Source organism: Bacillus rossius, chromosome 1, assembly GCF_032445375.1.
Source record: "Bacillus rossius redtenbacheri isolate Brsri chromosome 1, Brsri_v3, whole genome shotgun sequence".
Lineage (NCBI taxonomy): Eukaryota > Metazoa > Arthropoda > Insecta > Phasmatodea > Bacillidae > Bacillus > Bacillus rossius.
In genome coordinates this window covers 324,031,987-324,054,048 of record NC_086330.1, presented here as the reverse complement: position 1 = coordinate 324,054,048, position 22,062 = coordinate 324,031,987, and positions in this window count along the sequence as shown.

The following is a 22,062-nucleotide window of genomic DNA, read 5'->3' as shown; positions in this document are numbered from 1 at the left end:
ATTGAGTTAAATTTTTTTAATTTATAAAAAAAAAAAATTAATCAAAATTTAATAAAATATTATTTAAAACATGCACTTTCGTCCTTGTTTCGATCCCGGCAAGGGCAAAAAATTAAAAAAAAAAAAATGACAGTTTCTTCCTCTAGGGATGCCAACGACAGACTGATCCCCCCACCACTGCCAAGTCACATATCAACATCTAGTATGACGACACGTCCGCCATCTTGTTTTAGTCTGCTAGAGTGCGCTACCGCAATGTTGGTTTAATTTTTGTTCACTAGACCTTTGACCTCGACCTTGACCTTGAACTTTGAGCAGAGGGGAAGAAAGAGACGGGTCGGTCACCCTGGCTGGGACTGCTAGCTCCGGCGCCTCTGGCCCGTCAGCCCTCGCGAGGACCCCGCATGGCGACCCTACAACGGGTGCTTGTCCCACCGCAGCTTCCTTTCCGGTGCTCCGTTCGGCGAGCTGTAGCGCTTAGCTTTTATTACTGAATGTTTAACGAGATATTAATTTAAATCATGTCATAAATTCATTTATATTATAAATTTATAATCTATAATAATATTATAAGTAGGTAAAGTTTGTTTGTAAGTTTGTAAGTTTGGATGTATGGAGTAATCTCTTAAACTAGGTACTGATTATATTCTGACAATTCTTCCACTAATAGGAAGGAGCTACGTTATCCCTGAGTGATATAGACTAATTTTTGTTTATTCTGATAAATATGTGTTTTCAGTGAGAAAAAAAAATAGTCGTCTGGTTGATTTATCGGCGTGTGCTGTCTAAACGTATTTTAAAAAAAGAAATACAACGTATAGCAAATTATTTAACAAAAAAAACCGTCCGCGATACCATATAACTAAGTTTTATATTTCAGCCATAGAGAATGTTTTTATGTTAAAATTCAAAGATATTTTACAAGATGAGGTGTTCGAGTATTCTCTGTGAATATCTCTATGAATAGTTAAATCAGTAAGGAGTGCTTGGGCGAGTACAACTAATACATAGACATTGTTTTAATTTTAAAACTCACTTAGGTTAGGTTCTAACTTTTACCTTATTAAATTGTTGTGTAAATTATGTGTAAAATTTTCTCTAGAGTGTTGGGTCAAGTTTTGTGTAAAGTTATAGCTTTGAAAGGTTATAGTTACTTGTAAATGTATATGAACGACAAAATGCCTATAAGAAAATCGCAACTTTCACTAATAACATCTCAAACGAAAGCAGCAAGGTTACGTCGAACGGAAGTGTCTTTTTCTAAAATTACGCAGATTCTCGCGAGTCACAAAGATTACATTTCGGAAGGTTGTGCTAGAGAGACCAGCACCAATCGTTCACAACAGCTCGCCAGCCAAAACATACGAACATCGCAGGTCCGGGCTAGGTAATCTAGCTCTTAACGCTCACAGCAGCTCGCTAGCCTTAGACAGCATGTCTACGATAGGCAGTGATAGGCACGTGATAGGCAGTCTAGGTTCGCAGAGGCTTGCTAGCCAAAACATGAGAACACCATGGGCCCGAGATAGAGAGACTACCGCAGAAAGACAACTAGAGCGCGTAATCTTATTGAAGCTCGTGGGAATAGATCAGCTTTCATATACGATCCAAATATAGATTATGCTCAGCAAAGTACTGAATAAAATGTGCCCTGTGTGCTTCGCCAAAAAAATGTAGTGATGAAGCAAATGGTATGTGTTGTGGTGCAGGCAAAGTAGTTCTCCCTTATATACAGGAAATACTACAACCAATCCAAGATGTGTTGACAAGCGGTCATTCATTATCTGTGAATTTTTTAAAAACATTTGCAAGTACAATACATTATTTCAGATGACGTCATTCGTTGCTAGAGAAATTCGCGAACGAAACTTTATGCCTACATTAAGGTTGAAGAGCAGGTATATCATTTGATTGGTAGTCTCCTTCCATCGTCAGTCCAAAGTCCACAATTTTTACAGATATATTTCATATCTGATACAGAACAACTTTCCTTGCGATCTAACATTGTTCCTCACCTAAAAATTGAATTACGAAACGAGTTGCAGACGGTATTAAACAGTCATAATATTTATATTTGCAGTTTAAGTTACAACTTAGAGCATAACTCATCATCTGACAACTTAAAATTAATAATTCACACCTACCCCACTCCAAAATATCAACATCGATGAAGTTTAAATTCACCTATGGTAAAAGAAGTAGCAGTCTTGTTAATCGACGAAGACAAAGGACCAGAGATATAGAGCTTCATTTGCAAAACTGGCCAACTAAAAAGAGTATCTGAATTATATCCTGCTTACAATGCGTTGCAATTTCTTTTAGTGTTTGTAAAAGGCGAAGATGGTTGGTTACTATTTGACCATCCCTCAACAAAATACAGCGAGAAATAAAACTGTTTCGTGTATGCAATTTTATGCTTACAGTTTGATAATCAGAGCAGAATATTTTAATCACTTTATAAAATTATTCTTTAACCGTTTTTTTAATGAATTAAATGTTTTATTCACCTGACAGTTAATTGTGTATTTTTCTTTCGAAAAAATATTTGGAACTAATTACATATCTACTTTCTTAAAATGGCGCAATTTCAGCAATATCAATAATATCCCGAAATATCGCGAGCAAAGTCGAGGGATATTAGCTAGTGCCAAATAAAATGAAAAGGGCGTATTACAACTTTAATAAATAAAATGTCATTTAAAACTGTTTTCACAATGAAAAACGCTACACTTCAGCCAATGTTTTGGACATCGAACCAACACGGCGCAACAACTAGCTGAACGGAAAAGAAAAGACTTCACGCAATTCCCACGTAATCATGCAGACATGTCCACCCCTGGACGGGTCCCTGTCCGCGCATCCCGGCGTCTCCTGGAAGCTGAGGGCAGATGACGAGGAGAGACAGTGCCACAGGCCATGGCCGATCCTTCCCCGACACTCCTGATCTGTGTGTTACAGTCTCTGATAACCTCGTGTCGACGAGACTTTAGGCTCAGTTTAAAAAAAAAAAATACATTGTTGTGAACCTGCTCAAATTTATTGCCACCACATCCCGAATGCATGTTAAACACCTAGCTGGACGCACGAGATCGCGGGGGCGCTAAGGTCGACACTGGATCTCGCATCATACGCTTTATCGCCTCTACGCGCCAGGCACCAAAATTGGCATGCAGTCCAGGGGGCCGGAAACACTCCTCTAAGACGCAGCTTAAGGGACTTTAAGCGGCGACTCTATAATTTTATGGTGTAATATTAAAGATAAAGGCTCCTTAAACTTCCCTGTACCATTTACAGCACTGTGTTTATAATTTTTCATACCTAATAATGTCCGTGAAAACACCCGTTTTAGCGTTTTTCACTGTCCTTAAAGTACGCGTTATAGACTAAACCGTGCGAAGAAACTTGCACACCAGTGCAATGGCTCTTAAAGCTATTCGTAATCAGATACTTTCAAGAAATCACACCTGGAGTTCTGCAAGCCGCGCCGTTCGGCAGTCCAGCAAGGCGGCCACCTTAAAACAGGCACCTTAAAAACCTCCCCTCCCCCTCCTTTTTATTTATCCCTCGAAAACGGTCTCTTGACGATGCATCGCCTTTTGTTTACATTATCATTTCTTTCTGGGGTATTCGGGGAGTTTTAACTCTGTCTGGAACGTGTAATGATCGTGGCGCGGTGCAGGCAGCTACGAGGGAGCTAGAGGTAAGTAAGTTAAGGTGATGTGTGGTAAGGGAGGAGGGGGGGAACTTCATGATTGTTTCAATTTAAGTTCCGCGCGCGGTATGGCATTTCTCCTCCTGCCCCCTCCACCCCTCCCACTGTTTCACCCCGTTTCCTTACTTCCCCTCCCTTCTTCTTCACAAACCTGCCGCCGCATAATGAGTTCGGGTGGAAAGTTGCGGCCAGCCCTCCTGGCTGAAAACCCTTCCCACCAGCTCCATTTTCTAATTAAAACAAGCTACGCGATTCTCGCTCAGGCGCGCACGATCCCTTACTTTATTTTGCCTCGACTGTAACTGACAAACCCACGTGACCTGAAAGCGCGACTCTTCGCCTCTACGCGCCAAGCACTGCACTGGCGTATAGTCTTCGCGTCGGTAACGCACTTATATGGGACCCAATTTATATGTATGCTAAAACATCGCATCTATCTCTGTCTCTAACAATTTATGAAGTCACTCTGGAGATACTTTGTTTTGCTGTTATAAGTAAATGTAGAGTAAAATGGGTTCACATACATTTCAAATAGCTATTATGAAAATAACTTTCATGTGCATGCCATTTGGTTTCCACAAAGATGAAGTTAAAAACCTGTTTTAACTTATGATATTAGTTCTTCTAAGAAATTATTGTATAAATGTTTTTTTGTTTCAGTATTTTGTTTCTTTGGGTGCCAGACTCAAGTTGCGAATGGACGAGAGCTTGGAGTGGATTTATTTTCAATGTATGCAAGTTAAGGTAATAATATGCATATGTTTGTAGCATATAACCAAATGTTTTTTTTTAAGACTAGTAGTTTTAAAAATGTACAAATTTTTGTTTACTAGTTGAATATCAAGGGAAATAAAAATATATCAATCGTTTATATTTTTTATAGAACTCAAGTCACATTAACTGACACGATAATACATAATTAAAGTAAAGTAAGAGAGTTTATTATTGGTTTTTATGTTTAAGGGGATTTTGTGAAAGTGAAACCAATGAAAGTCGTTTTTACTAAAATATCCACGAAATTAAATTATTTTTACAATCCAACTGACAAATTAACTCATAATCATATCCCAAATCTAACCTTAAATCTAGGTATATGTAAAACTTTTATTTCCTAAGAAGAAAAGTGGTAATATAGTTGAAGGTATTAAAAAAATTAACAGAATACAATAACCGTAATAGTCTTTTTTATTATGATGCATATTTGTGAAATTCAGGATTTTCCAAAAAAAAAAAAAAAAAGCCAAGTAACTCCAAACATGGTAGGCGTACAATTTTGGTGAACCCTCTTTCAAAGGTAACATTTACACATTTCTACCTTTTCAGTCCCCAAACTTGCATTACATTGATTCCAAGAGTGCGAGTGAAGGGCACCCCTGTTGCATTTATCTTTTATTTTAAAGTTAATTATTGAAACTGGCTAATGCAGCTTTTCCCAACTGATGGGACCCACTAGTGGGTCGCGACTCGATCCTAAAATTATTAGAAACCATCGAATAAACAATCAGAAGAGATAAGAAAAATCGAAACAAATCGAATTGTGTTTTTATTGTTTTCTTGGTTCGTGATTTTTGGCATCTGGGGCAGACAACAGAACCACTACATTCCTCCCAAATGACTCATACTGTCACATAGGTGGTGCCCACTCTGGCAACGCCACTCCCCCTCCAGTTCTACCGCCACACTGTCGAAGGTCATGCCACGTGAGCACTTTTGTTTACTAACCTCAGTCACTCAGTATTACTGTGGACATCGTGCAGTGAGTTACATATTTGGTGCAGCTAGTTGTACAATGTGTTGGTGTTTGGTTTGAAATTTCCCTTTGTGGTTGCATTGTGGTTTAGTAAAGTTTTGAAGATGGACAAATGGTTGAAAACAGGATATATTGATAAGAAGACAATTTCTCAAGTAGTTATTGATGATGGTGAACCTGGCCCATCAAATACTAGCCTAATATATTCTGAAAAGGATAAAGTATAGGCAAATGCAAAGAAACCAAAAACTTTCTTAAGGAAATATAGTACCGATTATATTAAATATGGGTTTACATTTGTAGGAGGGGAAGAACCATTACCTCAATGTGTAATTTGCTTTGAAACATTGGAAAATCATAGCATGAAGCCTTCTAAGATAGAAAGACACATTTCAACCAAACACCCAGCATGTGTTAATAAGTCTATAGCTTTTTTATTTTCAAAATAAGAAAATATATTTTATACCGACTAAGACCAGTATGGAAAATGTCAAGAGGGCGTAAAAATGAAAATCTTGCAATGGTTTCGTTCCAACTGTTGATTGCCAAAAAAAAAAGTTGCACCTCATACAGCAGGTGAGAAGATCATTTTGCCAGCTGCTAAGCTTATTTCTGCCTCTGTTTGACGAAAAAGCAACGAAGAAAATAGGGGAAATACCACTATCAAATGACATTGTTAAAAGTAAAATAGAAGAAATGTCTGTAATGTAAAACAGCAACTTATTTTTGCTTTGGAAAGAAGTGAATTTTAGTCCTTACAATTGGATTAAAGCACTGATACAACTCCAATGAAAGGTTGGCATGAAGCTGGTCTCTGCGGCGATGATATTAGATGTATCGCAGCATGACAGTGTCCAATCAGGCAGGAAAAAAATGCCTTGTCATGAGCTGGTGACCTGAACCTGACCAAAACACTCTTCTGCATCCACCAGTAGACTAACAAGGCCACAAAAAGGACCTCTGCATAAATGGTGCAAGGTCATAATCTGCAGTAGCCCGAGGAGTGGGTGGTCTTTGGCATGCCAGATAAAGATGAGGACCCAGAAAAATATCACCAAAGGTGTGAAGAAAATATGGTTGCAGCCCATGCCCGTCAACTAGTGTACATGCAACAAATTAAACAACAAATGAGCCGCCCACCACCATAGCTGCAACATGAAGAACATGTTAATATCAGGACCTACCCACCCTCGGACCATGCATCATATTAAGATGACTGGGTTGCAGTGCATTCTTGATATGGCTAAGCAGACGCCGACTATAGAAGATCCACCTATACAACATCCAGAGAATCACTTTCTAGAGGACAAGGTAGCAGATGAAGCAGTGTTGCACCTACAAGGGATGCACGCATCGTTTCTAGCCAGGCATCGTATATTCACTGCACCCCTGGGTCGGAGATACGACGCACTGGATATGTAGGGCAATCTAACAATCACCCAGTGGATGTGCAAGAGGAAGTAATGGGCATGAGTGTCAACACCGATCTAGATAAACTCGATGTGGGAGCAGAGCCACCGACTGATAGCGATGCTGCGATGCCCTGGTCCATGTTTTACCTGCTCTGCACACCTCACATGTGGAAGTGACACCACAGAGTCCTTTGGTGCAAATCAGCTCGGGCTATCATCGGGTTCTGATGCTGTCACAGGTAGCTCCATCATCTTTTTTTCATCATTGATATTTAATGGCAATAGTTTCCTATTTTCTTATAATAACTTTTCTTTTGAGAGCTTCTCACACACCTTGGTGGGTTATTTTAGCATGTGTGCCGGCTCTGTGTACAAGTCCGGCCGACTCCGGAGTATTTTTAGGTAATTATTCAACACAAACACTGCAACCAAATGCTACATAACTTCAAAATTCCTGCGTGTATCATCATATGTGTGTGTTGCAGCAGCAATGCCAAGTGCCCTGTACTACATTAAAGGCCCGATAACATCGCCTCTGAGCTGTGATTAGTATTTTCTGGCATGTTCAATTTAACCTTAATTACTTGTCCCGTCTACATGTGTGCCGGAAATTAGGAATTTCGACACGTTTTTTTTATAATTTGTTATTATAATTTTAAATTATTTTTGGGAAATTTTATTTTTCTTATAATCTGGTTACTAAAGGGGTGTTTTATACCTTGTTAGGCTTGTGTACCCTACGTAGTTAAACTTTGTGCCAGAGGACCGAAGCACCTTTCTCAGGGACCTATCGGATATTTTGCTAGTCTAATGTGGATGTTGGCAGCCCGGTTGAAATTTCTCTCGCCTGCAGTCACGTCCCGGGTTTGTAACATTACTTCCCTTCATGACTAAAATCGCATAGAGCAGCTTCTGGCCTGCAAGCTGCTACTTCTCAGAGACCCGCTGAGAGTAGCGAGTCTCGGCACGAACGAGTCTCCCGTGGACCTCCGTTCCCTGCCATCTCTGCGCTTTTCTGTCCTCCCTCCCCTCTCTCTCCACCCCCCTGGTTCGCAGAATTTAACGCAAGATCATTGCCCTGTGGTGAACCCCGCCAAGGCGGTGGCCTACTCCAAGGACATTCTCTCTTGTCCTAATGAGCCACCCCCCCCCCCCCCCCCCACAACATCTAGCGGCAGAAACTGTAACGTCTTCTCTTGGCGCCAGCTCGTGGAGCTGACGCCCGCGACACCTGTGGGCGAGCTTGCTAACTCCCCCCTTTATGTCCCCTTTAGGCCACCAGAGTGCACCACCAGCTACGCCGTAAGGCCCTATGCTTCCTCCTCGCGGCCTGTTATAGTCGATTGTGTGTTGCTTTCTGTACCTGCCGGTAGAGACCGCAGCAGTCGCTCTTCGGCGCGAACAACTGAAGTCGTTCTTACTACCACTTCGGGCACCTCCGGATATGTTCGGTCCAAAGCCGAACCTTCCCCCTCCTTTTCCCTAGAGCCCTAGCGCCCGTTTTAATTAGGAGCTTTGTCCGCCATCGCCGGCACTTAGTACTCTGACCTCGGCTACTTAACACGTCTTCTCGGCGTCCTCTGTGCTAAGATGCTTTTCTCTGCAACGGCGAAATCGTGTGCACAAGAATGTAGTCATCTGTCTTATGGGATGTGATCCCAGCTAAAAATTCAGTAGCCAGTCAGTAGGAACATTTAGAACAAGTCATGTCTTAGTTAAAATTTTATTAATTTTTTTTATTTCACTTATCGATGGTTTCTTTCTCGTCATCCGTGATATTCTCGGTCCGCACCATTTGGATGTCGGCGCGAGATATCTCCTGAGCCCTGGAGCTACACCCTGTTTGGTGAGTTATTTCGATCTTTTTCCTCCCTGAATTCCCGTTTGTTGGCCTTCGCGCTGACTGTGTTTGACTGTCTGGAAGCAGGTCTAATTCGTTTGGAATTTTACTTGTGTTTCAGACAGGGTCCAAGTGCTGGGGGGACGAATTTGCTTCCAGCATGTTATTCGGGACCTCTAGCTCCGAGTCCCCTTAAGAAGAGCTTTCCTCCCACCCCGACGTCATCCTTGGAAGAGCCGGGTGATATGAGAAATATATTTTCCCCTTACATATAATGAACTAAATTAATTAAATGCATACCAGCGAACAGTGCCTTAAGAACTTAATCGACGTGAATATGTAAAGTCAATGAGACTGTTATTTATGTAATCATCGAAAGAATCTAATAAGGTGGAATGTTTCAATTTTTGTTCTGTGACGATGTTTAAATAATATAACATAAATTTGTTTAAATAATTTCGGGCCGGCCCTCCTTTTGTTACTTGCTAAGACCTTTTATTGTGATATAGAAACTATGCCAAAACAAAACCTATTCAAATAAACCAGGGAAACCTATAGACCAAGCTACTTATGTAGTGTTTATTTATTATATACCTTATTCTATTTAACAGTCCACTAGCTCCCAAGTTGCTTGTATGCAGGGAGTCTAAATTTGTCTTGTTCACCACCTCGTGCCCCCTCTGGTAAATAACTTTATTCTTCTTAATATTTTGCCCAGCAGTTTCAAAGGTTTTTATCTTATTAAATTGAAATAATTTAATTTTGAGGCACGAGGGTCGTTTCACATGTGTACAAGAGAAATGTGCAAGGGCATATACAGACCCGAACATGTGGTCCAAATAGGTATAATGACAAGCTTCTTGCTAATAGAGTCGCTCCCGATGTGGTTACCGTAAGTTGGGGTTACTTTGCTCCTACAAGGGATACTTTGATCCAAAATCTTAGTTTTTCTTTGGTGCTATACTTCATACAAGTATAATTTTTAGAGGACTGGGTATTTATTTATTATTTTGTTAGTCTCATAGAAAATCCTTTAACAATGAATTCCAAGATTCATTACTCATTTGTTTGTATGAAACATCTATGACAATTTTGTAATGTTTTCCCTCCAATATTTTGCTAGAAAGAATTAGGTAAGTGCTCAAATCAGCTGTAATCATCATAAGCAGGTTAGTACCTGCTTTCATTATTTTAAAACTATTTATTTGGCACATTTTATCATTAAAAGGAATGTTTTTCAAATAGTTTTGATGTAATTTGAAAAACAGTTGAATGAGGTTATAGTATTCCTTATGTGGGGTAACTTTACCCCAGCATTTGTGGGGCAAAGTTACCCCATTGCTAAAATTTAATTAATCGTATGATATTGTTTGAAGCGGTATCTCTCACATTTGACCATTTCCATTGCAGAAATGCCGCGGGTATATAAAAGAAAAGTTGGAGCTCGCAAAAATGCAGATTATTCCCAGGAACAATTGAAAATGTGTTTGGCTGCTGTACGATGTGGATCAATCACGCACAGAAAAGCAGAAGAGATGTTAAAAACTCCAAGGAGGAAAATTTTGAACAAACTCAAAAATTACCACTCAAAGAAACCAGGTATACCTCCAATATTTACAGAAAAAGAGGAAAAAATTTTCGCTGAATGTAGCCAGCAGATGAGTGACTTTGGTTTTCCTTTGGATGAGTTTGACCTTCGTGTCATCGTAAGAAGTTATCTGAAAAGAATTGGGAGACAAGTGAAGAGATTTAAAGAGAACCTGCCAGGCCATGAGTGTGACGCCGTCCCCGTTGCCTGCCCTGAAAAGATCATAATTAAATTACGTGAAAGGAAATTTTGTCTCGAGGACGGGGTTCTTTGCCTCGTGGCTGCAGGCCGGGACGCGTCTACAAAAAGCCCTCCGGGCTGTTATGGCCACCCAGGATGCCGTGCTATGAAAATAACACATAACTGATTTATTATCGAAGCACACGTTACAATACTTCACTTTGCATAAGACACTTTCACGTGACTGGCCGTATCATCGTCGACCTCCACTCCGCCCACACGGCCCTCGACTGGCGGTACTGGTTAGTGTCTAACGGAATACCGGGAGACTAGCACATCGATGGGTGCAGGCTACCTTGAGAGCTACGGTGACGATGATTCGAGGCAAGTCTAGGGCTTAGCACGTGGCAGTCCGTACGGTGCATAACACGGAAGGTACACTAATGACTGAATGGGAAATTACACATAACACTGAATTGGACACGTACGTAAGGATGAAGGCAAACACTAACACAACACTGAAATCTAACAATAAAAATAAAGTCACTACGAGCAAGTCCCGGGCTCGGGGTGGTTTCAGTCCCTCTGTTCAGTGCAATTAAATAAATCGAGGCTCGTCCTCCTTGTGGCGTGGGCCACGTTAAACTGGGAACGGGCGCGGCGGAACCCGATGTGGTATCTCGTCCGCGACCGTTGCACGTCCCAGGGGATGATGCGTTCTGAAGTTCAGTTTCGCGTTAGGCGCAATGCCGCCCCGCGTGGGCAATGTACAAGTTCTCCGTAGGGAGTTAGAATGGCGTGAAGCGCAGGCACCTCGGCGGGCTGCCTAAAAACATTATCCTTTACGTAGCACACGTGAAGGACTTGATATAGGCTTTTGTACATACGCCATTGCTTAGCTCATGTATGTCTGCAGAAGAAAAATACAAAAAAACACAAATGACAAAAAACACAAACTAAGCAAAAATTGCTGTTGTACATAGGTGAAACTGGCAGAGCTCTAGCCACCCGAATCAAAGAACACAAAAACAACTGCAAGAAGGGTGAAACCCTAAAATCCAGACTTGCTGAACATACATGGGAAAATAGCCACAAAATTCTCTGGGAAGACTCCACACCACTCATACAGGAACCCGATAAAATAAAAAGGAAAATCAAAGAATCAGCTTGCAGAGCATTGAATTAAAAAATATGTGGATCCCTTTGATTAAGAGAGAAACATCCCTGCAGCACAAAACAATAGCCAATACTCAACCTACAATGGCTCAGTATCAGTGCTTAATGAAGCACCCCCCCTCCCCCCAGCAGACTCTCGTCTGACTGATCAGGGGATAACATCATCGCCAGTGAGGGCCGCGGGGCCCGAATGCCGCAACTTGGCATCGAACCCCGCGACCCTTTAGGAGTACCAGGTGGCGTCCTGCCGACCCATAACCTCCTGTTTTGACCTATGTGACTTCTGTTTTGACTTTTGTAAATGACTTTCTAAATAAGCTGCGAAGCTGTGTTTTGTTTCAAATGGCCTGGTATAATCTACTTTAATTTCGTGTGGTGACTCTACTTTGAACTCGTGTGTTGTCCAGCCCTCCCTTTAAGTTTAAAATTTAAATTCAAAGGGGGGGAAGGGGGGTGAATATTAATTTAAGCTGAGCAGTTGGCCTTGGCTGCTCAGTTAGTTTTGATTATTATTTTGTTATTTAAAACGTGTTGATTTATTTATTTGCGTGTGGGCAAAGGCTGGACTAATTTACTGTGTATTTCTAGGTGTGTTGTCTGTGATTCGAGGTTCCTAAACCGTGGGCTGCTGACCCCCTCCCTTTAACGGGAAGAGGGGCTAGGCCGGCGGAGGAGATGAGTCCCCTCTGCCCACGGCTGGCTCGGTGTGTACCTAGCGCGGCTCAGAACCGCAGTTAACACTTCTGCCAACTGCAGTACTGCGCCGCGCGGAGTAGACTGCAGCTCGGTGGGGCCCCAGGCCCTGGGGAGCTGCTGTCTGGTGTGGGCTGGTTCAGCTGCGCAGTGGGTGCCTCTGATGGTGAGGCCGGCCTCCAGCAGGCGAGTGGCCTCCTGAACAGTGGCGAAGGCCACTCTGTAGAGGCCAGTGAGGCGCCCTGTTGCCCTACTGCAGACGCGCCAGCACCTGGTCGGCTTGTGGCCGGCTGAGCGCAAGGCTGCGTCGACTTCTTCGGCGGGTGCCCTGGCCCCCCTGCTGCCCCTGAGGACGACATAGTGCCAGGGCGCACGGTGATCTTGTGTGCGCTGACTGGGCTGCTCCTTTGCTGGCTGCCGCGCCGATCTCCCCATAGCCGAGGCCGCCTTGGGGGCGGTCTGTGTGGCTGTAGAGGCTACCGGCGGTGGCAGCAGTGGAGAGAATTCTTGTGCCACGTGAAGAGCTGCAGTGGTGCTCTTCTGAGCTGTTACAACAGCTGCTTGGGTGCCAGATTCCCGGCACTTTGCTGGGGCGGGCGTCTGGCTCCACTGGTGCCGACTCCGCACAGCTGGAACAGTCTGGCAGCTGCTGTGGCGCAGCTCTGGGGCAGGCTGCGGGGGCGCAGACTGCGTCGAGACGTCCCGTGTCTCTGGTGATGCTGGTGCTGCTGGGGCGGGCTCTGGTGTTGTTCGCCCACTTTCATTTGCCTCCTCTACCAGCAGCATCATTTCGTAGATGGCCCACGAGGTGTATTTTGCAGGTGATTCGCTGCACGATGCGCGCAAGCGAACAGCCTGCTCTTCTAGGTGCAGCTGAGGCTGCTGCTCTTGTGCGAAATCTTCCAGATCCCACATCTGCTGCGCGGACCACACGTACATTGTAGCCCTGTTCCGGTCCTCCGGACATGGCCGCAAGTGTGCCCCGCACAACGATTGGTCCGCCTCGATCCGCTCGCCTCACAGAGTGCAACTCCGCGGCGAAAAACGGGGTCTTGACCTCAAGGGCGATTCCGCGCTCGTATCGTTCACTGTAAGTGATGCGCCTAGGCATGGCTCTGGTGTATGCAGGACAGGTCCGCATCGTCCAGAGGCTCGGGCAGGAATGACTCAACTTACAATAACCAATCCGCTTTAAGGGGAGCGAGTACCTTTTTTTATTGAAAAAAATCAAAATTTCAAATTTATTTTATAAAAAAAACTTAATTTCCTGCTGTTTTAAATGATGTATAACACTTAACATTTTGATATATATTTTTAGACCATAAATGTATTTGAAACATTGTGATGTTTCCATTTTTTGAGATACTGAAGGCCTGGAACCTTACAATGTTTGTTTTATGGTTTTATTTATTCACTGACAATTTTTATCACTATATTTATGTCTGCATTATTTCTAATTCCTATTACAAAGTTGGCAGCACATTCCTCAATATTATCCTAAGTTGGCAACACTTCAAAATTGGTTTTATTTTGTTTGGGTAAACAACTAACCCATTCATTGTTGTGTTTATTTGTGTTGGTGTAACAGTCATGAGTTTTATTTCATTTTATGATTATCTTGTGCTAACTGGTTAGTAGGACTACATTGTGTATTATTGTATCTGATTACAATCATGGCAAGGATAAGGAAATTCAATCCAAAACGGACTTTCAGAGGTAATCAACATACAAAGGAACATAATTCTAAAAGTAGGTGTTCAGCATCAACATATACAGATTCTGTGCAAATAAGTCCAAAGAAGTCTTCTAGTTCGCAAAAACTGAAACATTCCAAACTTCAAAAAGATTTTGATGAAGAGACTGGTGTGAATATCATTGTTGATTTAGAACTTATTTCTAGGTTAGTACAGTCTTCAGCAAAGTGTAAATATTGTGGTAGTGAAAATAGCCTTGTGGTGACTCTCGATGAACAGTTCAAATGTGGTTTGGCTCATAGAATTGTAATAAAATGTAGTATTTGCGACGAAAATGGACAAGGAATGAGTTCAAAGTGCATTAGAAATATGTATGAAATAAATCTGAGATATGCATATGCACTTCGTTCCATTGGCAGAGGTAAAGCATCTGGAAAGATTTTTTCAGCTGTAATGAATTTGTCAGCACCAAACACAAAATTTGAAAAATACAACACAAAGCTTCTTGCAGCTCTTACTGAAGTTTGTGACGCATCTATGAGAAATGCAGCGGTAAATATTTACTTGGGCGGTATTTCCGAAAAAAAATGTTAAAAATCCGTAAATACCTTTATTTTATGCTCTTCAACTTCTTCTTTTCATCAAAAGTGGCGGAGGTAAGAAATTCCAAATACTTTAGGAGATATCGAATTTTTAAATTTCATCATATGTAGTTGAGCGGTATTTGCGAAAATAAATATTAAAAATCCGAAAATACCTTTATCATATGCTCTTCAACTTCCTCTTTTCATTAAAAGCGGCGGAGATAAGAAATTCCAAATACTTTAGGAGATATCGAATTTTTTAATTTTGCAATACAAGACATGTGGAACCATTCGAGCGGCGCCATTTTTGTTATTTTGCCGTGTGTTCGTGATTACGTGAATCGTGAATGCGTAGTTAATAAAATGGTTGATTAGGTCAGGTCAGTTACATTATTAATACTTTCAAACTAAGCCGACATTAAAAATTATTTTGTGAATTAATTTTAATGGCTGTTTAGTTTTAAAATATTTATAATGTAACTGACCTGACCAAACAAACCCGGACAGAGGGTGAACAGTAAACTAAAATGGTCGATTAGGTCAGGTCAGTTACATTATAAATACTTTCAAACTAAGGTGATATTAAAAATAATGTGAATTAATTTTAATTATTCTTTAGTTTTAAATTATTTATAATGTAACTGACCTTACCTAACAAACCCGTAACAAAGGATGTACAGTAACAACTCACGTAAATTTTTTTGTTACTTATTACTTGCGCAACAATATCAAAATAACAAATAAGACTTTAAAATTAGAAACGTTAAAAACTCACCTAAGTTGGAGGCGGTAATTAAACACCGTTTTAAACAATAATTGAACTAAATAATCACGTATTAGTTCATTTGAATTCTAGCCTATCACGAACAATCACGTGACATCATTATCCAATAAAAAAATAGATACTCGTACGTAAACAAGAAACAATGGTGCACGCACGCCACAGGAATGCGCTGGTTTTGTGCTGAAATTTAAAAATTCGATATCTCCTAAAGTATTTGGAATTTCTAATCTCCGCCGCTTTTAATGAAAAGAGGAATTTGAAGAGCATATAATAAAGGTATTTTCGGATTTTTAACATTTTTTTTCGTAAATACCGCTCAACTACATATGAAGAAATTTAAAAATTCAATATCTCCTAAAGTATTTGGAATTTCTAATCACCGCCGATTTTAATGAAAAGAGGACGTTGAAAAGCATAAAATAAAGGTATTTTCGGATTTTTAACATTTTTTTTCGGAAATACCGCCCAAGTAAATATTTACCAATGCAGCAAAAGAGGTTGTTATGGAAAATGAAGGAAAATCAGATGTGGCTGCTGCTTTTGATGGTACATGGCAAAAGCGGGGGCACACATCTATGAATGGAGTGGTGACTGTAACTTTTTTTGACACAGGCAAAGTGTTAGATTTTGAATGCTTCTCTAAATTTTGTACTGGCTGTGTTCACAAAACAAATGTACAAAATCCAGAGAAAATGGAGGAGCACAAAAAGGCATGTGCGGCAAATTACGAGGGCTCAAGTGGAGGTATGGAGGTTGCTGGAGCCACTACTCTATGTGCTCGATCTGAAAATAAACTTGGCCTGCGTTATGTTCAGTACTTAGGAGATGGAGATTCTAAAGGATTTGCTGCTGTTCTAGGAAACAAGCCTTATGGAAATCATATTGAGATTACCAAGCTTGAATGTGTTGGGCATGTACAGAAACGTGTTGGCACCCGACTAAGACGGCTGAAACGTGATATGAAAGGACAAAAACTTAGTGATGGTAAAGGGGTTGGGGGAAAAGGAAGACTCACTGATGCTGAAATAGACCAGTTGCAGCGTTATTATGGCCAGGCCATAAGGAAAAATCTAACTGATACAGAAGATATGAGGAAAGCTATTTGGGCAACTTATTTTCATAAGAAATCAACAGATGCAAACCCTCAGCATTTCCTTTGACCATCTGGTGCACATTCTTGGTGCAAATTCAATAGTGCTAAAGCAAAAAATCAAGAAAATGAATACAGACACCAGAACTCACTGCCAGAAGCAGTTATGGATGCTATAAAACCAGTTTTCAAAGACTTATCCAAAATAGACCTCTTGAAGCGGTGTCTCCACGGGAAAACTCAAAATCCCAACGAGAGTTTCAACAGCACAATATGGCAAAGGCTTCCAAAAACAGTCTACATTGGGCTCCAGACCATGAAACTTGGGGTCGCTGATGCAGTGATTTGTTTCAATGAGGGTTCTGTTGCCAAAGCCAATGTTCTGGAGAGATTGAACATCAAAGCTGGGAAATTTATGATGAATGGTCTCAAGGAAATAGATGCAGAAAGAAGAAAAAAGGCTGACAAAGAAGTTGTAGAAGAAAATAAAAAGAAAAGAGTGAAAAGAAGGCTGGGAAAAAGGAAGAGGGAAGACAGCGAATGTTATTGTCCAGGAGGGTTTTGAAATGAAAAGGTGCACCTTCATCTTAAAACTTGATTTTCCGAAAGTGTTGTTTTTTCATGTTAAGGTACATGTTTCTCAAAAACTATTTGAGCTACAGACTTCAAACTTGGCAGAAATATTTATTTTTGATATATAAGGCTATGTTACCAATCTGATAAAAATTAGTGTTATTTTACTATTTAAAAAAATTGATTTCTCATTTTAAAAAATAATAATAATTACTCTAAAATTTAAGATTTTTTTTTCTTGTGAACTAAAGGTGCTAATTTTACTATTCTGGTAGGGAAGTTGTAATGATGTTTGCTTAATAATTAGTAAAAATCGCAAGTTGGTAGGACCAGTGTAATTCAAAATAACTGTACCTAATTAAGGGTGGTTTTCCCATTTAAAATACATGTGAACCAAAAAAGGAACTCGCTCCCCTTAACTCCATGGTGCACAGCCAATGAGGAGTCAGCTTGTCTGCCATTGGCTGAGCAAGATGTAGTCCATTTTTTGATAAATACCCTCATTTTTCCAGCCCCTTGTTGTGCTGAATTTTTTGGGTTCAATATTTTTTGTGCTGTCATTATTTGTGGGGGTTTTTTCGTTTCTCTTTTTGTTTTTTTTGGAAAACTATTGTGTTTGTTTCGTCTTTTCATTTTGCTGTGTTTTTTGTCTCATTTCAACTGTTGTGTTGAATTTTTTTGGGTTCGGAATTGTTGTGCTGTCATCATTTGTGGGGGTTTTTTCGTACTGTTAGTCCATTTTTCTTTGTTTTTTCCTTGTTTGTTGACCATATTCCTGTTGTGGAATATTGTGTGGTGTTAAATCCTGACAACAGCAATTTTTGCTTAATTTGTGTTTTTTGTCATTTTTGTTTTTTGTCATTTGTGTTTTTTTGTAGTTTTCTTCTGCAGACATACATGTGCTAAGCAATGGCGTATGTCCAAGAGCCTACATCAAGTCATACACACCCATTGCACAAATCTTTCAAAGATAACACGTGAAGGACTCGTAGTCGAGTCGCACATTTTAATTAAGGACCGTACGATATATCGTACGGCCAGTTAGGGCCGACCGTGGAGCTGAAGAAAGAAGATTCAGAAATATTACCTATGGATGTTACATGTGGAATCTGGCGCGAAATTTGGATGCTCCCCGTGCGCGGGGCTGCCGGCCCTGGTGAGTGCTGGAAGGCTACTGACGACTCTCCCTGGCAACCCGGCCAGGGAGGGGAGGAAAACCCGCGGGGAAAAAACGGAGCACGGGAAGTTTTGCCGGCCAGTTTTGTGAACGGAAATAGTTTACAATATCATTAATTAATTAACAAGAATTATTAGGCTCATTAAAAGTTTTAGTTTGTGTTTGTTATTTGAATTACATATGCACTGGATTCCCTATGCGCATTGCCACACCCGGCCGGGCGCTTTGTACACCTAGCCGGCCGTGACTGACGTCACACCGTTCGAGGCACTGCACTATGCTACACGCGCGGGCGTGTTCGTAGCACTGGCACTGGCTCAGGTGTTGAGGACACATAACGGCCTGTGCTCTCAGAGGGAGCACCGACGGTTGGCATCAAGTGGTTACTGGGTTTTCTGAAACGCCATCCTGAGCTGTCTGTTCGCTTTGCATCCAATATTAAAAGAGCTCGAGCAGCAATAAATGAACAGACTCTGCGAGAATATGTTCATAATTTGGATAGTGTAGTGAAGAATGTACCCCCACAGAATATTTGGAACATAGATGAATCAAATTTGACAGATGATCCTGGACGAAAAAAGGTTATAGTGAAGCGTGGTGTGAAATACCCTGAAAAAATTTGCAATTCATCAAAAACCAGCATATCAATTATGATTGCTGGTAGTGCTGCAGGTGATATTCTCCCTCCCTATGTAGTATATCGCTCAATACACATGTGGTCAACATGGACTGAAAATGGACCTAAAGGCTGTCGATACAACAGCACAAAAAGTGGATGGTTTGATGCCAATACCTTTCCTGACTGGTTTGAATCTCTCATGTTACCTGCAATGAAGAAACTACCTGGAAAAAAGGTCATAATTTGCGACAACCTATCTTCACATTTTTCTGTGAAAGTACTGAATCTTTGTAAAGAGAACAATGTGAGTCTCGTTTGTCTCCCACCAAATAGTGCCCACTTGACACAGCCCCTCGAAGTGGCAATCTTTCACCCTGACGTCGTCCGACCGAAGGCCACCCTAAAGCCCGACCTGCAACTGCCAGTATGCAACCCCGCTAACGGAACGCGCCCCTAGCCATGGCCCACCCGAGTCAGGCGAGCCACCAGCAACCAAGGTAGAACCCGGCCCCCCCAAAATAAACAGACCGTCATTAAAACCAACTACGTTAAAAAACAAACATAGATTATTAAACAGTGTTACGTATTTATTTGAAGTTGGTCAACGAAAGTGCGACGTAGGAGTGCCCGGGCACTCACGTGTGTAACTACAGCAATACGCGTGTGAGTGTTCCCCTGGCGGCCTTCTGCCTGAATCAGTCAATCAGACCTTATGACATAATTATTCAAACCTTGTGTTGCGTCATTAACCCCACCAGAGCAATCCGACAAGAGACGAACAGTCGCTGGTGTGACATAAAAATTCAAACATAATAATTCTTAAATATAATAACTTTCATTTGTAAGAAGGGACGAATGACCTCGATTCAGCTTTTATAATTAATGTAAGAATTTAACGCCCTTAAATTCTATTATTAACATATCATATCAGAAACTAACGTAATGAGGTCAACCCTGGCGCGAGGGCCACCGAGCCTCGGCCGGACGCCATGACATGACGCCAGTACAGCGCGACTCGTGGACCGGGGCGGACGCACGTCCCACGGAGAGACATCATCCTTTGTCCACACCGAGTTCACTTCTGGTAAATATAGTCATTCTTAAAACCCCTTTTAATAATCTCTCCGTGTGTACCCGGTCCAGTTTTTCGGTCCAGGACCTAATCCGGCCGCAAAAATCTAAACCACCCCCCCCCCCCGCACCACACTTGGTCCGTGGGGTAGGTTCAGTATCCGGTACAGGCCGTCTCCCGAGGACAGAACTTTGGTTAAACTCAGTCGCTCCGGCACTGACACTCCCCGTAAGGGAACTTTTGAGCGAATTTAGCTGCGGTCCGCGCTCCACTGCCGTGGACGCGAGCACCGCCTCGATACGCAGATTTACGGGATTGGCCGCCTCCAATCACCCTCACCCCTCGTTGAGCAGCCAGGCTCAGAAACGCCTAGGGACACGATAATATGGAATAATTAGTGACTTTGTAACATTTCTTTGTAACCTTGTGCAACGCACCCTCGTGTAACATTTTCTTTTGTAAACTTGTGCAACGCAACCTCGTGTAACATTTCTTTTGTAAACTTGTGCGACGCATCTCTCCACGTAACATTCGTAAACTTGTGTAGCGCAACCTCGTGTAACATTCCTTTTGTAAACTTGTGCTACGTTAATTAAGTAACTTTCAGACTTAGTTGCGTGTAATTGTGTAATTTGTATCTTGTGACGTCACCTGTTGTACGACGTGGCGTGTAACCAACAACGTTACACCAGAGCCACCGTCGACTGAATAAATGACGCACGTCATTTATTACCTCACTTCAGCGTGCGCTTCTTTAAACCTGCTATCCCCAACCACTGCCGAGTAGGGAATTCCTTAAACCCACGCAACACCGCCGACGGTCCTAGTGGGCCACGCAGGGCAATCGACCCCACGACCCAACTACCGACTAGCACCAGAACTAGTCTGGCGCCCACCCGGACTCATTACATTTGCAGCAGCCACTCCCGCTAGGAACCGCACCGGGACTCGAGCCCGAGACCCCGGACGACGGCAACCCCATGAAAGTTGCTTGGAGCACATCTTGAGGGAGTGGAAGGAATGTTCTGAAGGAAGAAATGATGCAGTGTTGCAGAAACAACATTTCCCCACACTTCTAAAGCGACTTATGGATACTTTGGCTAGCTCAACTCCAGCAAACCTCCAGGCAGGGTTTCGGAAATGTGGCATCGTTCCGCTTAGTGTAGATGATCTTCTGCCTCGCATACCAAAACATGCTGAATGCAATGCAGATGCAATGCAGACATCTTTTCTAGAAAGTTTAGCTTCCAAGAGAGTGGAATGGACCAGCCACTCTGGTTCAAGAAAAAGAAGAAAACTAAAAACTATACCAGGCCAAAGTGTTACCAGTGAAATAAATGTCTCATAAGAAGGTACATCTAAAAAAACAAAGAATAGGAGAAATGCTAGCAGTGACAGTAGCAGTGATGTGCATGAAGAACAACTAGTAAAATATTCGAGTGATGAGAATGATTTACAACACGTCATTAATAATGACGAGAAAGAATTAGAACTGGACGATCAAGCTGTTGCTGTGGCATCTGGTAAAAAAAAAAAAATCCTCCAGACCTTTTGTCTCTCCAGCCACTAGAGAGGAAAGTGGGAAAATATGTTGTTTTCATCTACGAGGGAGAGATGTTCCCAGGTGTGATCACTTATTGCAACAATGATGGCGCCCAGGTCAGTGCAATTAAACGTTCATGCAAATCATGGAAGTGCCCCAAAGACACAGATGAATTGTTCTACAATTGGGAAGATATCCTTGGCAGCATATCACCACCAAAGTTGATCTCAAGGCGAGGGTTTTTTTTTTTCATGGCAATATATGGTAAATATTCATGTGTTGATTATGACATATGGTCTAAAATATACTTTATAGCAATTTAAAATTTAAAAAATAACCAGCGATGAAACTATATCTCATTTTCGCACATATTTAGTTTATAAACATAATGTTAAAAACTAAGAATGTAATACGGAATATTTTTGTTTATTTTTACATTTAAATATCTAATGAAACAATTTTTTATACCTAACAATAATTCTCCACTATACGCACAATAATGTTTTTTTAGTGCACGAGTCTGAGAAAGTACAGATAAAGCGAACAAGCTAGCTTTATGTGGTAAATTTTGTGGT